We start from the raw sequence: 19075 nt of genomic DNA, 5'->3' as shown, positions 1-19075 counted from the left end.
ATTAAGAAAGCAGTATCAATTATTTGCTTTACAAAAAAACATAATTAATACCTTCAATTTAAAAGATTAGTCTGTGTGTTGCCAAAGGCTGTCTTGGTAGCCATTTCTGGGTATCTTTGAAACCAGTAGAAGATCAGCTTCTTCCACAGCTAGCCAATCAGAAGTGATAGGGGTGCAAACTAGCCCTATTAGAACGATCACGTACAGGATTGACCCGGATACAACGATCTCTGTATTCAGCATGTAAGTGCACATTCTTTCCTTTTTAATTTCTTTACTGTTTTCTTTTAAACATACCTGTAGCAGGGCAATCGCCCTGCACAGGGCGAAATTAGTGTTGGTGTAAATTATATGTGGAAACAGGTCGTGTGCCTTTTGGAGTGCTCGATTGAGACTTGCTGCCTGCTAGGTTTGATTGAGAGGAAGGGCAGCAAGTGATTGGCTGTGCTGGTCCTCAATCAGCCGGTGGGCAGGTCTCGACTGAGTGTCCATCAGCATAAAAACATCCGGTGTGGATCGTTCTGGGTGACTGCAGCGCCACGCTACACAGAGGGGCGCTGCGTACACTGCAGGAACTACAGCTACGCAACCCTTAAACTGCAACAAGGTACTTGTGAAGACAATGCCCAGCCAAGGCCGTATGAAGAAGCAACAGTCGTCGTAAGAATACCGGCTCATAAGTAGTTTCGTTTAGGGGATATTGATCCCAAGTAATGTATAGCGAGGGTTACGTAATGTAGCAGGTTCCTGGCGCGGGCCGCCTCGTTCAGTAAGGCTAGCGATCGCCCTGTGTGGCACCTTTTATTTCTATTTTTTGTGTTTTATTTTGCCTTTTTTGTACAGTCTTCTGTATGTGTCTGTGCGTTACCATAGTTTGTAGCATCACGTGACCCATTTGTTTACTTTCTGTTTTGTGTTTAATAAACAAAGTCAGGCCTCATCTCATGCAGTTCCTGGCAGATATACTGTTCATGGTACAAAGGATGGGGAACCCTACTGTCAATTTCCCACTCCCCACCTCTTTTCCTGCTTTACTGCCCAGATTGTCACCATATGAGATGAAGAGATGTGAAGACCTATAAGCTCAAGAGGTAAAAATGTGCCGGCATTTCAACTCCAACTCCCATGTCTCTCTGTCTTGCAATGCAGTTACCCACACGTGACACGAGTACCTTGTCACAATACCGTTTAAATGTTGATCAATGTGAAGGAATCTTCATAAAAGTACTATATTGATGTTAAATTCAAATTTGCCATTGTATCATTTTTCTGATACAGAAAAATGCCAAACCCTATTATAGTGAACACTCTCCAGGTCCCATGGGGGTTCGTTATAGTGGTTAGCCTGTGTGTGTGTATATATATATATATATATATATATATATATATATATATATATATATATATAGTGATCTTACAGGTTAAAAAAGGCAAGTACCTGTACATTGGTGTTTTATACTAAATGAAATTTTGCGTGGGAGAGAGTTTGCCTTTGTAACTGAACACAACATGGTGCTTTGGACAGGAGCGAGTGCTGCTGCTGCCCAGTGTTCCTTCCAAAACAATGATGTGTGGAGCTTTTTATTAGTTTAGCATTGCTTCCAAGAATCATTTCAAATGTAACCCTTAGTTAAAAATAAGTGGCTCTGTGTATTCATTTATGAACTGTAATGTACTATTTGCAGTTGCAGTCTATATGCAGCCATCAAGAGAAAAAGATGGGATATGTTCCCTGTAGATCAGCACATCTGTTACGCAACAACTTCAGTTTACCCTTTTTTTTTTTACCAGTTTTGGATCTCGTTATTGGTAAGTAAGGGTATATATAATAGTATTTAAAACAGGATTTATTACATATCCGCTCTTACTCTTGCCCCACTGCAGTCAGATATAATCGATGGATTACTGTACTGAACTTATCTATGACTCTTTCAGAAATAGGAATTTTTACAAGGAGCTACATATTGCATGTCAATTGTTACATTTCAAGGATACTGTGTACACCCTATGGCAAAAGTTTTGCTCTTTGAGATCTGCCACAGGCTTTTAGAACCGAGTGTGTGTGATGACTACATTTCTACTGCCAATACATTTACCTTTTTAAATGACCAGCATCCCACTTAATAATACTTTGGTACAACAATTCCCCACCACAAACATGTAACCAAGGGCCAATAAATGTTATATTATTTTTCCATTGTGTGAGTTGCTGTCTACAAAGGATGCCACAGTGCAGTATAAAGTGCATTTCGAATCATATAGAGATTAATGACCTTGCTTTGTGCTGGAGAAGGACAGAATGCGATGGTGTGACCTCAAATCAATAATATTCAGGGAATTTGATTATATACTACAAAACAAGAGCATTTACTAGACCAAGGCTTACCATACAGGTAACTTGGAAAGCAAATTAATGTGTTTAATTTTCTCTGCATACCAAGTGCCCCCCCCCCCTTTATAAAAATTATTTTACAATCATTTTGAATGCCCAAAAATGTAAAAACGATATCATTGTAGAAGGTAAAACTAGCATTGATTATGAAATCAACAGTAAAGGGTATAATGGCTGTATGAACAACTAACTAATTTAACCCTTTATTTTTGTTGATTGTTTCTTTCTTTCTGATTGCAAGGTTGTAAATAAAGGTTTTACAAGTACAGAAGGCAGGAGAAGTCTCAGTTTAGGTTTGCAAATAGACTTTAATTTTTGTCCCAGTGGTCCCCCTCTGTCCCCACAGAGAGGTGAGGCCTGGTGGAGGCCAATCCCCTTAGATGGGGTGGTGAGAACACACTGTCACTTATACTCATGTTTGTTTTTTATGCATGATTTTTTTTTATTTTTTTATTTTTTTTTATTCCATATTGTATTTCATTAAATATTGCTTTCTATAGGTCAAACTTTGAGCACCCTGGCCCATTTCTCAAATGTAGTGGTGACAAGTTTAAATTTGTACATGCTTCAGTTTAGTTTTCCCACCACTAAATGTTTAGCCATTCACAAAATTGAAATTAAACTGAATATTAGTTTTACTTTCATTGCTTGAGTTGGTCCCTAATTCTGTTTCTTTGTCAATTGTGCAAGTATGCATCTAATTGTAAGCGGTAGAGTTTAGTTTATTGTAATTAGTGTACATGTTTACAAATAATTGTAAACATGGGAGCACAACACACAAACCCAAACTTCTTAAACATTTCTGATCGTCTACATCCTTATCCTAACCTCAGTAGCAATATGTAGCTGAGCTGTATGTGTCAACAAAGAATGGACAGCACATTAGAAATAAACAACATTTAAAAATTAATTATAATAAAACATTGTCTGTATTTTTTAAATGCCACTTGCAATGAAGGGTCCATTTAACAACAAAAAAGAGTAACCTACCTCACTAACCTGAACAACTTCTGTCTATATCAAGTAATTCCCCCCAATCCATCTTCAACGCCCTACTACTTAAAATAAAGTAAATAAAGATGAATAGAGATCTGAATACAGTGTCATTTTTACCTCTTGAGCTGACTGGTCTTCACATCTCTTCATCTCATATGGTGACAATCTGGGCAGTAAAGCAGGAAAAGAGGTGGGGAGTGGGAAATTGACAGTAGGGTTCCCCATCCTTTGAGTATCATGAACAGTATATCTGCCAGGAACTGCATGAGATGAGGCCTGACTTTTGTTTAATCTAAATTGGCTTTAGTTTAGCCTCAGGCATGACAGGAATTCTAAAAACAGCAATTCAAACACATAAATATGGTTACTTGTTTAAATTGTAAGTGCAGTAAAGTATGCAACTGTTCACTTTTCATTTTAATAAAGCTGATTGTTTAATACAGTACTTTCACAAATCTGATTAAAAAGTCTTACTATATGTACTCAACTCCTTTTGTCCTGTCCCTATACTGAGACAAAACATGTTGTATTTCAAAATGCAATTCTAGTAGACCTTAACATACTCTTTTCCACATATGTAAACAAGTAAAGATACTCCTCTTTCATAAACATTAAAACTGCAGAGAACAAAACTCTCGACAGAAACATTGGGCCTCACAGAAAGTGCTTGTTTTGCTCTTTTGAAAGGTATCTGTGTCAAGGTACATTCTGTGTAACAAACATGTACAGTACAGGAAGTGGGAGAGACCATTAAACAAAGCATTTTCTTTTTATTGTAATTTGCTGAAGTCTGTCGAACCACCTTCTGTCTCCTCAAAACTGAGATTATTGGTATTGTATTTTTGAGGATAAAAGAACCCAAAACGTGGATAGGTAATGATCTTCATAAACAGCACAAAAGCTGATCTAGGCATTGGGCAGGCAATTGAGTGAATCAGCTAAAGGACGCCCCTCTCTTAACAGCTGGATGAGAAGGGAGTCTATTTTAATTCTTACACAGTTAAATGCAGAAGCCTCCCACAACAAATCTACAGTACACTAGAGGGCCACCTGTCATACCATTGTTGAAAGCGTCTAAATCTGCTGCTGCACTGAAGCTGAATGATCTGTTAGTAGGCCTAATGCTTGTAACATCACCTGTTAAGCTCTAGTGCAGACATACTCTATGTTGTGGTTGTTTTCTTTGTTGCCAAGTTAAATGATGACTTGATGCAGGTTTTTTACACACAGAGAAAAATAATTTGTTTCCTGCAGTCATTTTCACGTATACCTGCTCACACCCTTGAGTACCTGGAGCAGGCTTTGAGTAGCTTAATAATACATCAAGGTTCAACATAATATTACTTCTACAGTACAACACATCATCCTCTTGTACATATATATTTTAAATAATTTAACTGAATGCAACTGTGACTGCCTTTTTTTTCTCGCAGTATTATATGGTTTACAGCCATGTTTTCCTCTGGTAAGCTACAGTACAGAGCGTGAAAGAAAGATAGATCACAATGAAGAAAAGATCTCCCTCTGCCAGTAGTAGAGAAAGCATGGGGGACTGTAATAGCTGTGGACCAACACATAAAATAGTAGGTTGGTATGATAGAACTGGTAGTTTAAATTCATTACTGCTGTTCTTCATATTGTACATTTTCCATCTAAAGGGCACATTCTTCAAGGCTTAGTTTTCTTGGTTATACAAGGCCTGTGGGAATCCTTTGATATCAACATATTCAATTTGAAATGCACTGATGTCATGTCAATACAAAATATTAAAAAAAAGTATGCTACATAAATGAGTTTATTCTTAAAGTACAGCCAATGCGTTTAATATTATATACAAAAACCTCCCCAATAATAATGCAATTTAACATTTAATTTGATTCAATAAAGCAAGCGTAACTTTAAACACTGTAAAACAGTATGTATGGTCAATAATCCCTTGTTGAAAGATATTAATCTAATTATATTAAGCACAAAATCACCCAGCAGCACAACTGTGTGAGAACATTTAATGACTGTGTTAGTACCTTACAAATAAATAAATAAATAAAAATAGTCGTCAGCTGTGCCAACAAAAGCAACTAAGGCTCTTCAAGGTCAGTGTGAAACAGTTGCTTATTGCTTCATCTAATTTCCAGCCCTTGCACTGAGCACTGAGAGGGGTATTGCTGCTGAACGAAGGCTCCCACAGCGTAGCTCCCGCAGGGTAGTGCTGCGTGCGCAACTCATAACAGACGTCATCATTATATGCTACAGCCCGATCACATGATAAGGGTGATAAATTTAGGTACTAAAACAAAGTTTATTTCATAACAATAACCTCTAATAAACCTAAGGTTCGTGGGGTATTATGGTCATGTGGTAGGGGTGTTGAGGGTGAATGAAGCACTATGTAAATTACGAGTTGCGCACGCAGTACTACCCTGTGTGAGCTACCCTATGGGAGCTACCCTGTGGGAGCTACCCTGTGGGAGCTACCCTGTGGGAGCTACCCTGTGGGAGATACCCTGTGGGAGCTCCCTGCGAGAGTTACCCTGTGTGAGCTACGCTGTGTGAGCTCCCTGCGAGAGCTACCGTGTGAGCTGCGCTGTGTTAGCTCCCTGCGAGAGCTAGTGTGTGAGCTCCCTGCGAGAGCTACCGTGTGAGCTACCCTGTGTGAGCTCCCTGCGAGAGCTACCGTGTGAGCTACCCTGTGTGAGCTCCCTGCGAGAGCTACCGTGTGAGCTACCCTGTGTGAGCTCCCTGTGAGAGCTACCGTGTGAGCTACCCTGTGCAAGCTACCCTGTGTGAGCTACCTTGTGTGAGCTACCCTGTGTGAGCTCCCTGCGAGAGCTACCGTGAGAGCTATCCTGTGTGAGCTACCCTGTGTGAGCTCCCTGCGAGAGCTACCGTGAGAGCTATCCTGTGCGAGCTACCCTGTGTGAGCTACCTTGTGTGACCTACCCTGTGTGAGCTCCCTGCGAGAGCTACCGTGTGAGCTACCCTGTGTGAGCTACCCTGTGGGAGCCTTAGTTCTCCAGCTATATACTATTGCTTGCACTAGCAACAGAACACAGCATTCTAAACAGGAAGCCCATCTGACTGAACTAAACTTTCCCATGAATACAATGACAAAAGAGGCATCAAGCATGCCTTGTTTCTGATCTGTTTTGCTATACAATGAAAATAAAAGAATCCAATTTTAGAAACGCAGCATTAGTACCCTGTAGGGCTTGTGAGTCAATAGCACAGCAACAAACATCCCACAATGATCCAATACCATTGCAAGTACACGTCAAAAAAGAGGCCCAGGAAAACTGTCTAAATGATCAAACCACATTAGCTGTAGAAAAAAAGACCTCATGTTACAAATAACAATTTTACTAATATTAAGAAACAGTGCATGACTTAAAACTAAAGGGGTAAATTGCTTCAAATTCAAACTATGGTTTGGAGGTCTGCTGCTCCAATAGTGAGATAAAATAATGTTAAAAATAACAATGTTTATAATGCTCTATAAATACACATCTCTACTTAGTTTTAAACTAAACATTAATCCATGTTTTTCAGCCATTGTTTATGCTTCCTTGATGAATAAATATTTTGCAAGATGGCTCCACCTGCTATACTATATCAAAGAGCAGTTGGGGAAAGCAGTGTTGAAAGGTCATGGTGTAAAAATCAAGGGGTTTTCCAAGCAGGTTAAAAGCCAGGTATAGACATTTAATGATTAGATCTCAAAACTGGAGCAACTGAATTACAGTACTGTGACTGATAGAAACAATAGGGCATTGATTTGTGCATGTATTTGATTAAGATATGGGCTAGTTTATCAAATTTCTTCTGGAATTCTATTTTTCTACAGATTTTTTATTTTTTTTAATTGAATTTACATCAGCTGTGGCCATGTGCTTGATACTTTACAAAAAAAAATGCAGAATTGTAAAAACAATTGACCTTTCAACCAGTGTGCTTAAAATGTAATGCCCTCATGTGGCTTCAGGAATGCAACATTTCTCTGCTCTTGTACATCTGAAAGGTATTTTTTTTTTTTAAATGGTCAGGTTTCCTCCCTCTTGACTGAAGCAACAATTAACAATTGAATCCACAGTATGGCACAAGCATTTGAAGAACATGAAGCAATATTTTCTGTTCTGTTTTGTTTGTTTTATATATCCCAATCACAGATGTCCTTAAAAGTAAAGATGGACTGTTAATTTTCTAGATAAATAATGATGACCTGAAGACTTTGTTAAAAAAAGAAAATAAGCAATAAAGGTTTTCATGCAAGTCTTTATTTTTTCTCTCTTCATCAGAAAAGGCTAAAATGATGTTTGTGCAACCCTTCTGTAATGAAACTTAGATCTAACGATCACTGGAGACGGATCTCTCACAAATCAATACAGTGCACTAGCGACATCTGGGAAAAAAGCTGACAGCCCTTTGCAATTATGCCTGCACGCTGGACCTTAAGCTTATGCAGTACCACATGTCAGGCATTTAGACATCAGAATGTTGTAGATCATGGAGCTCTGAAGCATTCTACCATTACATCTATCCAAATTATTGTATCTAAATAGTCTGCTGTTCAAATAAAATAGATGGTATGAAAAACAAAATCTATTACAACTATTTTAATGATCCAAACAGTACTGATATTGCCAGTACTTAGATCAACTGTATAGGTCCAACACATTTTAAACATATTGGAGATTTAACAAATTAATTTACATTTTTAAAAAAAACAATCAATTTGTTTCTGCATGGCCATTTCTTTTTTAACCCCCCCCCCCCCCCCCAAAAAAAACAAACAAAACAAACAAAAACAAACATGAGGTTAATATTGGTTCTACTGACGGCTGTAACTGATTTGCAGGGAACAACTCATTTAAGGCACCGTGTTATTATTTTATTTTTGAAAAGTGACATCTCACACGAGTTATATACTGTATCTGCTACTGTAACCTGTCTGACCTGCGCATATTCCTACATTAGTTTTTGATTTGTGTGATGATGTCATGGCATGTCCACATGTTTCAAATGTGCTCAATTCATTTCCTGCACAGTATATTACTGCAGCACTCTTTTCAACTACCCATGCATGGAATGAGAGCACATCAACTGATCCGGACTTTACACCCACTAATACCTTATTGTCTGTTTGCGGTGCAGTCAGCACTCCAAGTCACACACAGTTAGTATTCCTCATTCCACATTGAAGAAGATCAGAAAAAAAAGCAAAAGTGGCTAAACATGTACTGAAACTTGAACATATTTTGTCTTAAAATGGAGTGTCTATCCTGAGATATTGTACTTTGGGAAACTATTTAAAAAGCCTTGACATATTGTTTTCACCCTTTATTGCATCAGACCTAATATGAACAACAACTGGGTATTATATTGAGGACCAATAAAGGTACCAAAATCTGTAATAAATGCTCTTTCTGTTGCTTGAATATATGCCATCTAATGCAGAGTCACCAACTGAATTAACAGTTTCTTTATTTTAAAATATATACTGTATATAACGTAACAATGTCTCTGAGAGATATAGAGCCGTACCTTGTACAGCACTGCAGTCTATGTGCCAGAAATAAGGAAACAAAACATTCATTTGACCAAAAGTAAACAAGAAATCAAGTTCATAGTTCAATGATCAGGCATACATAATTCTACGCCTTTTAGCAACAGAATGTTATTACAGTAGTGGTTTTACTACTGTATTTATTCACATATTTACTTCAATAAATATAATTCATTTGTAACAAAAATAAACTTGAAAAAACATCAAACTGGAAGTTCCTGCATATCTGAAAGGCGGCAGACTTGTGAATCTACTTTTGTGCCTACACAAATCAAATACATTTTTTACATTCATCTTAAAAAAACTGTCCTAATTAAACAAATTTAGTACATAACAAATTCAATTTTATTTCCAGTGAATAATGCAAACCATAATAAAATCCATTTTTATTATGTAATTGAATCTACAAACATAATAATAATCTATTACATAAACTAAATAAATTACTGGAGAGGGTGGCAGATTGGATTTATATTAGATTCTATGCTAAAAGACTACACCAAATTGGGATAAAATACTTTATAATCCCCAATCAACCTAGAAAACGTTGATAAACCAATCTGCTTTTAAGACCATTAACAGGTCCTGGCTCCTGTATCAACAGGGCAATTTGTATACACCATCTTAAATCCCCACCAGAACCCATTAATCCAGACTATTTCTAATTCTTTTTTTTTTTTTTTTGCATGAAACATTATTCAATAGTGACTGGACATGTTTTGTATCGATCCATACGGCTCAAAAGACGATGACCCCAATAACAGGATTAAGCTGATGCATGCTTTGGACCATATATCATTTTAAAATTGAGAAGCATGTGAAACCTACAGTAGATACAATATTACACACACACATTTATTTTGCACAAAAAAACATGAAATCCCTAATGTATAACATATGCTTCATTATTTATTAAAGGAAAGAAGTAAAGCCGTTTTCATTGATATAAAATATACTTTCTCTCATCTTGAAATCATCCAGTTTTTAGAATTGTTAACTTTTGCTTCTGTATGCCTATCCTGTACCTCACATCATTATGTACTGTAACACACAATTGTATTCTTTATTAAGGACTATATCCTTCAGCGTTCATTAACTGTCATAAGTAGCCATCCATCCACTCGTTTTATACAAGCCCAGAGTTATGACTAGCGTATCCCAATGTAATTAGCATGACTTCATTCTTCAGTAGCTTATATTTTCTCATCATGCCTTACAATTTCATTATGAATATCCCATTGGAAATAAGCTCTGTTTTGTTTCAAACCATAATTCAATTGCTTAAAGAAAATGTGCAAGCCTGCAAGGAACCACAAATAAACAGATATTATATTAGTTTTTGTTGTTGTTGTTGTTTTTTACAGTACTGTATTCAAAATAGTGAATATATTTATTATTTATTTAGGGTTTTTTTATATACCAGAATGTAAGGAATAAAACTTTTTATTTTTATTTTAAAGTACTATAGTAATAGTTGTTAAATGGATGCGAGTAGAAAGGCCATTCAGCTGTAATAAAAACTCATTTGACTACTGTGAATCAGTTACAGTAATGGCTTTGTTTAATTTAGTTCCGAATAGGGTGCAAAAAATTACACTTGCATATTTTCTTGTAAAATGATATTTCACATTAAGAAAACATAATCTAAATTAAAGGACAACTGTTTTAAAAAGCCCCTTTTAATGATTTGCATCATCTAGTTCTTAAGGACAAAGGGTGAAGCTGTGTACTGTGGCTGCAAAATTATTATTTATTTATTTCTTAGCAGATGCCCTTATCCAGGGCGACTTACAATTGTTACAAGATATCACATTATTTTTACATACAATTACCCATTTATACAGGTGGGTTTTTACTGGAGCAATCTAGGTAAAGTACCTTGCTTAAGGGTACAGTAGCAGTGTCCCCCACCTGGGATTGAACCCACGACCCTCCGGTCAAGAGTCCAGAGCCCTGACCACTACTCCACACTGCTGCCCGTATCCCACAAAATCCCACATGCATCATTTACTCTTCCAAGTTCCCAATCCTATACTGAAAGCAGCAATCAAATCAATTGTTCTGTCTTATCCTGTTTATGTACTGAAGTGCACTTTCATAAACTATGGAAACTTTGTATGAAAGTTACATATATATATTTGTTCCAATGTTACTGAATTTTTGGTTTGATTATGCACATTTATGGGAAAACAGTAATTTCCATAAACTATTGAATCTTCCACTTAATTATTTTGGGCTGACTGTTGCAATCTTATTTAAAGAGTTACAATTTCTAATGGGCAATCCTATTTTTTCCCCTCAAAGTTGCTTTGCCTTGTGCAGTCCTCCACACCCTGTAGAAAGCAATTCTATTCTTAGTGTTCCACACCCAGTATTTAATTATTCAAACCCAGGATGAGGTTTACTTGCCCTTCTTGGATCACTTCAACCAGCAACTGTTGCTTGGTCATGTGTAACACACACAGCAATGAAAACCCTGAACTGGTTAAACACCACTTATCTTTGAACGTGTTTATTATTGTTATCTAACCATGGAAAGAACCTGAAGTGCTGCATATTTACTATAATATATATATATATATATATATATATATATATATATATATATATATATATATATATATATATATATATATATCTCTCAAGTGACTGCTTTATTTTAATAAACTATTTTAATTTAGTTTGAGAGTTAAAAGTGTTTCAGTAGCAATGTCACCTTTTCGTCGTACTGAAACTAAAATAAATGTTTGTCTTAGGGAAATGCTGCCTCTTAATATAGTGAAACTGTAGTGTCAGCCTGAAGTTGACCCACTTTGTTTTTCTTTTACAATGACTATGCTTAATACAATTGATGTTTCTAATGGCTTTTTAAAGCAGTCCTAATAAAATACCTATTTAAAAAGCAGCAACTGCACCTACTGTACACCACAACATTAAATCTATTCTACATTCTTTAAATTAAATCTCAAAATATGAATCTACAGGGTCTAGTTGTAAATAACATTCTATCTAGAAGGAAAGCCATCCTTCCCTTAATAAATTAAAATAAGGATCATCACAACTCAGCATTACCATAATGTTTCTTTGGAAAATCAATTTATCAGTGATCAGTGCAAACATTTAAATAAGATAACAGTGCCCACCTGCTACTAGAAAGAGTGAAAAAGATTGTGTATGACTCAAAGTGTGAATCCCCCAGTGCAAAAACTGACCTTAGTCATTATATTGCTATGAAAGTACAGTTAGAAATACATTTTGGACAATGATGTTTCAGTAGCATGGTTTCACAAAGCACATAACACCACTCTTCAGTGGGTCTTAATGCTATTATTTATGGGGCCAAATAAGGCAAGTTTTATTCTTACCATTGTTCTGTTTCTATGAAAACCGTGAGCATTTTTTATCAGGTACACTACAGGCGTGCACATACCTTTGAATCCCATCCATTTTTACATAACAAACAATAAATAAACCAAACTAAAACTCCTGGAATTTGCTCTTATCTTCAATAGAAATGGGAAACTACATGTATTTCAGAAAGTTTCATGAGTGTAATTAATGTACATTATCCAGTTCACTATTACAGGACAATCAATCAAGTGACCCAGACCGTGAAAAGGAGTAATTAAGGGTTTGACCAATTTTGATCAGGTTTCCTGTTTTGGTTTTGGAGTATGCAATATAGAGTCAAATGTAGCTCCCCATAAAGTTTTGTGGGCTATTAAAGGATTTTGTTAACTCACAGCCAGGGATGAACATCATGACAATCCCTATTTTCAACTTTCCTTTTGATACCTGCTTCTAAACTGCTGCTGCAGTAATAACAAGAGCACAGAATGATAAAGTGTTAGTTTTTACTGTTAGTGTATTATTCAGGCAGATTCGATTAACAGCAATTTTAAAAATAGTTTAAGACTAATTTATGTGACTAATGTTTAAGTATGACAACTCATTGCTTAAAAATAAAAGGGTACACACAAATCACTCTAGGGCAAGGCAAAGCACATATTTGCATGTTTCTAAAAAATGGAGGTTCCGTCAAGGTTTTCCTGTTGAATTTTTGAGTCTATGTCTGTTTCCTCTTAAAAGAGAATGTTTAAATCAAAAGTAGGGCTGCACCCCATAGAAAAAACATAATTGCAATCCTCTTGGTACAGTAAGAATAGTTTATCCAAAAACAATGTAGGCCTACACCATGTTGATGTAATGTAGGAGAAAAAAAATAAGGAGGTTAAATTTAAGAAACCACTTGAATTATTAAAAAGTATCAATGCAGTTATAATTTCAGCTTGCTTGCCTCAAGGCGATACATTTCTACAGGACAACAGCTTCCCACTGATGTGAATAGGAAGCTGCATACCAGTAATCTAAATTAAAAGTGCACATTCTTCACACTGTGAACAAATTCAGAAATATGACAGCTTTTTCCACAATAGATGCAATACATCTGTCTTGGCTTTTTAAAATAGAACATGTGTTGCTCAGGAGATCAATATCTTTGTTCTCCTTGTTGCACAAGACCTGACAGACTTAATGTGCTGTCACTGCCATTTAATGCACATTCCATTAAATTAATTAATTAATTAATTTAATTTAATGTGCTGCACCTTTACAGAGACTTTTCCAGACCTGTTTCAACAAGTCTGTTGTAATGATTAGTTAATTATATACTGGTTCAGTATGTGAATAAGAAAACACAAACTGTTGGTGATAACATAGATATTAAAATAACATGTCACACCGCACATGTCGTGGACCATACTTAAAAGACACATAAAAGTGTATACAAGAGAAAATTATTTAAGTATCGATATTCATAATAAAACATTATTGATTATTATAGATATATTTGAACAGTACTTTGTACTACTAAAACATTAAACTTGCTAACAGATATGATAAAACAATCTACAGTAAGTACCACATATTCAATAGCAGTGTAAAATAAGCAGATTTAGAATGACATTTAACTTCACCTGTCTCCAACACAGATCCAGCATTCCTTAAAATAGAAAATAAAACCTTTGGTAGTACAGCAGGCAGACTTTCATTCTGTAAACTATAACTGTTTACAGTTCAGCAGAGCCCTGTACAATATCCATTTACATTTTTAGGATTCTCCTACTTACAGCACAAGCTCCTATACATCAGTAACATTTTACTACATGGAAGCTATTCAAAAGCTACAGAAAGAAACCAGTCAAAGGCCCTTTATAAGGAGAATGGAATCATGTATTGCTGCTTAGGGCTGTGTTGCTGACATGGTACTTCAGTTGTATCCAAGCACAGGAGTTCATATTACTCTTCATTGGGTGTTACATTTGAAATCCCAAAATATGTTTTCTTAACTAGGAAATTCTATACTTATCTTTCGGCACAACCCAACTATGTTTTAATCCACAGTACATACATTCCGTATTTTAAGCAATATGTAGACGCTTACAGTAGAAATAACATAATATGTAAAACGTGATCGCGAATAAAAGAAAGTAGCGATTGTAGTAAAAAAAATTATCCATTTCAAAGGTTTTGCACTAGAGTATATCCGTTATTGTTTATATATATATATATATATATATATATATATATATATATATATATATATATATATATATATATATATATATATAAAGTCGATATCACTCGAATTAAATTATATTTTTAAATTGTTGCCCTGCGTTTAGTTTAACCTCAATAAACAATACAAAAAAGTAAATAAAACACACCCTGTGTTATATTTAAGGACAACTCCCAGTAAATGAATTAAGGGAAACGAAGGCTAGGCTAATCATCTGAACACCTACTTCAGATATGAGCGTATGCATTTGGACATATATCAAACCAGATCTATTCTGATAACTGTTTACTTTCAATATTATATGAAATCTACGCTACCACTCCGAGCATAACTCAACCCCTCAAAATATAACAAACAAGCTAAAATAGAAAGTAAATGATCTTACCAAGCAACGCCGCTTCAGCAATAGACAAAGGGGTCTCTACTGGTATAATCCATTTATTGTATGAAAATATCGACCTGTTTAGTGAGTTACGCTACCTTCTGTACTTTTCGTTATGAAATGTCACCCAACAGTCTAATTTATTTATTGTCGTAAACAAATGTTTCTTACTGTTTGGTAAATCCCTGCTGTGTTTTGTCTGCCTGTGTTAAGGTTAGAAGTTAGGTTGCTGTTCCTGGTACTCTTTTTTCCCCTGCTGTTTCACTTGTTGTATTACAGTACATGATGACTGCGTGACGTTCCCGCAGCCTCTTTGCAAGGACAAGTCACTCCAAAAGTTGTACAATTCAAGCCCCGCCCCTTACACTAACGGAGAGCAATCGCAATAACAGCTATAGCCAGGTAATTACTAATGCCCAGCTCAGTACTGTATAAATAAAATAAAATCATATCCACTGCTTTTGACTTTATATGTGATTTCAAAAAGACTACTGCTCACCAAATATCTCCACGAATCAGATCAAATAATGCTATCATATCATTTTACACACAATTGCAGTTTTGAACATTTATTTGTTGTACACAACGCGTTGGTAGTCGTTTTTTAATACATTAGAAAAAAATAGATCTACAGTGTCAGCCTGGGTAGCGTATTAAACACTAATACGATGCTAGTCAATGAAACAATAACATATTGCTGGCTTAAAGCCCAGTGAAGTCCACACACAAATATACTGTATTGTCTGTACTGTATTTAGTAGTGTAAATTAAGTTTTGTTCTCGTTGTAAAACTAGTCTCTGGTATAACTGGTCATGATAAAAGGTTTGCTTTAAATGTGCTTTCCTGTAGTACAAGCCCACAGCATACAGTACAGGCCAATTGGGTGTAGGGGTGGTCCAAGGAGCAAACACAACTAGAGTTCTCCTGGAATAGCATTAGTTACTGAATAAGTCCATTGTGTCCCTGTGGTGTAGAAATGGCCATTATACTCAATATGCCTGGTTCTGATGGTCAGCAACCATGTTTATATTCTAACAACAAGCTGTTCTGCACAGGCACAGGATCGCTTTTGTGTTGAATAAAATACATAATGTACTGTGCTCACAAGTCTTACAAGCTTAGCTAAGCATCATGACTTGTACACATTTTTATTTAAAAATATTATATGTGACCTGAAATGCACTATTAGTAGTAGTAGTAGTAATAGTAGTCGTAGTAGTAGTAGTATTTTATTTATTTTTGCCGAAAATACTGAATTGAGTTACTGTTCTTCGCAATAAAGAATTAACAGTAACTACCAACAATGCATTCTCCGCTACGTGTATCAGAGCCACACACACTGGGCCTCGCTACAACAGCCCAAGTGAGGGTGCCTCAACAGCAGTAGAAAGGTGAAGGGGCAGTCCTCACGCGTTTTCGATTGCTCCCTAAATCGATAGGAACTTTGAACCCAGCTCTCCCAATTGCTGGAATCATGCGGTCATAAAACTTGATATATAATAAATCAACATATTAATCGCAACTCGTTTGAATAAGTATTCAGCTTGCTTTTACAATCTTATTGTGTAACAACAATAATATTGATTTATGACGAGTATAATGTGAAATAATTCCCACAAAGCAAGTACTAGTAGTATTTCAGTCATGCAGCACTGACCATCACAGTAAAGAGTATTAGAAGCAAGCATCATTGCGTTGGCTGTACTGTCGGTCTTTCACTTGAATAGGCGGTATATGCACTTCATTACATTGCGTTTCTTTAATCTTTCTAGACAGTATGCAGAATCAGCATGTAAACACAGGCAACTGCTGCTTCAGTATTCATCCGTACTCTCAACCACATTAATCTCCGAAAACAAATTTAGAATGCAAGGGTAATAAAGTGATACCAGACGCGATAAGTGTCGATAACAAAAGGGTCTATTGACCTTTATTTGATCCCCAAATGTGAAATAATGTAATAATCATCTACAGAAATGACATGTTATCACAAAGCAACCTTTCTCAAGGAAAAATAATTGCTAGAAAATAAAGGTTTAATAACGACATTAAACTAAAATAATGTGTTTAAATGGTCTGACCTATTTATAGATAGAGATAAACGGTCATGTTAAATAACAGATGTTTATCTTGTAATCTGTTTTTTTCCTGTAAGCACGAGATAGCAGTCAGTTTCATCAATTGCGACATCAATATCAATTTTGAGCGTCGCATGACGTGTTTGGAGCAGCTAAATAGCCCTTACAAAAAAATCTGCAATAGTTTTTACTTTATAAATGCTAATTTGTTCTCCCTCAACTCCCACTGGCATTTATTTATTTGCATTACAAATTCCACAGGTTACGCCTTCTCAGAAAAATGTAACCGAACAATGACTTGGTTATAAATAATAATCTACTGTATGCATCTAGTTAGCCTTTGGACAACAATAGCTATAATGTTATATATATATATATATATATATATATATATATATATATATATATATATATATATATATTGTGTATAACATGCATTTGAATAATGTTAAACTGCATTCCGTTTGCCAATAATCAATTTAAGAAAACATAATTCCATTATTCTGCATATAAAATGTAATTCAGTAGGTTATAAGAGTCGCCTATTGTAAAAAAAACATCCAGGCATTAGCTGAATAAAACTGCCCCGATATATGATCATACCTAATGCATAAGGGTTGCTTTTTTGAGCAAACAAGGACTGATTGTCATTCAATACCAACCCTAACTCCAATATCCCACCCTTTAGCTTACAACAAATGTATCTAAATGCATACAGTATTTTGCCTTCCAGATTAATGCAAACGTCCAAAAAACCCCATCAAATCAGACATCAAGTCACAACATTTTCTACAACTGCTTATCATTCTTTGAAACAGCCTACAGAAAGCTTTACTTCCTTAGAATTTGCATACAGCTAATTCCATTATTTTTACAGTTTAAGTTTCCACAGTGACGTATTATTACATGCATTTAGCATGTCTGTAAATTAAAACCTGTTATTTGGTCAGTCCCTTTACTTTAGCGCCCACCGTCATTATTTAAATTATCTGTCAACCTAACTTCCTTTTACAAACTGTCTGATTCACTTATTTTTACAGCCCAATGCATGCAACTGAAGGTAATATAATTCCATAAATAACCACCATACCTTGCATACACATATTGAATCAATTATATTTGGAGTCCCTTAATAATTTTAAAAGGGCTATTCTAGTTCGGATGCCGTAAGACATCAACTACCTCATATCATTCTCAACATGTGTACTTTAATAAGTACTGCAACTCATTCCATGTCATAATGTAAAAATAGCGCCGTTGCTACGAACTACCGCTCTCAGAAGGAATACTAACAACATCCTCAACCACAGCAACATTATAATGATGTGTTTTTAGTTAAAGCAATGGAAAGTTTATTATTTTTTTGCTACCATTGCTCGAAGTGATCATTAGTTAATAGCGCTCGTAACCCTATTTCAATTAAGCCCCAATCGCTCAATAACGTCATTATTACAATTTGATATTTAAACCTACCTTTGTGTATATTGAATATTTCAGTAAGGACAGCGGGATAAAGAAGAAGCTGAAGGTGAAACCATGCGCTGTATGTAATAAGGAAAGATCTGCCCATGATTGCCTGCGCCTGCTCCATTCTTCCAAAGGGGATTTCTGCAAATCAGAAGCGAATTGTCTGGTAAAAAACAGTTTGCCTGCAGCCGCTTTTATCATCGTGGATGTATTGTAAGTGCACAAGACTAGTAATAGCGTTAAATAGGAATGCCGTTTAAACTGCTATTAATAATGCATTGTTTTGTTGCCGTTAGCATTGTATTACCTACACCTGAGCCAACAATGGTTTCTCCCGTATTAAATGCACACACAAATCTACTGTTGTCTCATCAGCACAAAGTTCGTGTAATGCAGGGAAAGTATTGGTGTCTGAAAATGAGTCACAGTCAAAAAATAATTATGCCATTAATAGAATCGATACATTTTATTCTTAGATTTGCCATCACTTGTGTATCCTGGAAATGTAAATATGCGTCGAAATTCATTTACAATGTGTTCTTGTGCTATACATTTATTTTAAGACCCATGCACATCAAAAAGTATTTTTTGCATAAAAAAATAAATAAATAATGTAATAAA

At 35.6% G+C, this 19075-nt stretch overlaps 1 protein-coding gene across 4 annotated transcripts in view; it reads right to left on the bottom strand.

Annotated features, from left to right (window-relative positions):
• LOC117399400 (zinc finger protein 516-like) overlaps nucleotides 1-18572 on the bottom strand; it is a 64246-nt gene extending 45674 nt beyond the window's left edge. For 2 of the 4 annotated variants that reach the window (XM_033998517.3, XM_059022319.1), the window contains exon 1: nucleotides 18461-18572. The gene's annotated coding sequence lies outside the window, so the exon portion shown is untranslated. Of the gene's footprint in view, nucleotides 1-14911; nucleotides 15209-18460 lie in introns of those variants that run through there. The other 2 variants (XM_033998518.3, XM_033998516.3) reach the window with 2 other exon arrangements.
• Nucleotides 18573-19075: the final 503 nt, after the last annotated feature.

The sequence above is a fragment of the Acipenser ruthenus genome, chromosome 4, assembly GCF_902713425.1.
Source record: "Acipenser ruthenus chromosome 4, fAciRut3.2 maternal haplotype, whole genome shotgun sequence".
Lineage (NCBI taxonomy): Eukaryota > Metazoa > Chordata > Actinopteri > Acipenseriformes > Acipenseridae > Acipenser > Acipenser ruthenus.
This window is presented reverse-complemented; position numbering and strand designations above follow the sequence as displayed.